Below are 1,187 nucleotides of genomic sequence, written 5' to 3'. Positions count from 1 at the left end.
AACCACCAATTGCAATAGCATAAAAACATAAAATACTTAGGAAGAAATTAAATATCTCAAAACAAATCTCCCATTGACCTTTTCTGAATAAGCTACTGGAGGATGTGCTCCAACAAAACTAGAGAACAAACGAAGGAAGAGGAAAACAAGAATCCAGAAGACAGGATTCCAACCAGGAGAGGGAAGTAGGAAGAAATTAAATATCTCAAAACAAATCTCCCATCGACCTTTTCTGAATAAGCTACTGGAGGATATGCTCCAACAAAACCAGAAAACAAATGAAGGAAGAGGAAAACGCAGAATCCAGGAGATGGGGATGCAACTAGGAGAAGGAAAAAGGAATAAATTAAGTATCTCAAATCAAATCTCCCATCGACCTTTTCTGAATAAGCTACTGGAGGATACGCTCCAACAAAACCAGAGAGCAAAAGAAGGAAGAGGAAAATACAGAATCCAGGAGATGGGGATGCAAGCAGGAGGGGAAAAGGAAGAAGTTAAGTATCTCAAATCAAATCTCCCATTGACCTTTTCTGAATAAGCTACTGGAGGATGTGCTCCAACAAAACCAGAAAACAAACGAAGGAAGAGGAAAACACAGAATCCAGGAGACGGGGATCCAACCAGGAGAGGGAAGAACGAACTCCCAGGATCAACAGCAGTGCGGAACCCGTCTGCTTCACCAATGAGTGAGCACCCAGCAGGCCCTGCCGCTGCAACAGGGAAGCCCAGGTTCCTACAGGGAGGGTAGGAACCTGCACGTGAAGAGCACCCGGGGTGCAGTAAGAGACCTCAGACTCCCAGGAACCTAATCTCTTTCAGCGTCTCTCTGTGGGATCCTAAATGGGAACATGCAGACGCTAATCACGATTCTCACATGGCGCCGCGAGGGCTGCCCAGGCAGAAGAAACACTGCAGTCGGAGGGTCGCAGATGGCACAGGGTGGGCGGGAAGAGGAGGGACTCTGACCCCAGCCCGTCCGGCTCACCATCCTCACCTCTAGCTCCTGCATGGACACGGGCTGCGATGGGAGGCCGGAAGCACACTTGATCTTTATGGTCAGGGGGTTCAAGTCCTGCTTCTGCTCCTCGGTCATGATGGGAACGTCCGTCTTCAACGTCAGAAGGCAATCTAAGACGTCGGCAGACGGCTCGCTGCTGCGACTCACGACCGTTTGCTCTCCTGGGGGG

Source organism: Propithecus coquereli, unplaced genomic scaffold (genome assembly GCF_000956105.1).
Source record: "Propithecus coquereli isolate 6110/MARCELLA unplaced genomic scaffold, Pcoq_1.0 Scaffold922, whole genome shotgun sequence".
Taxonomy (NCBI): Eukaryota; Metazoa; Chordata; class Mammalia; order Primates; family Indriidae; genus Propithecus; species Propithecus coquereli.
The sequence above is the reverse complement of the archived record's forward strand: the minus strand, read 5'-3'. Positions refer to the sequence as shown.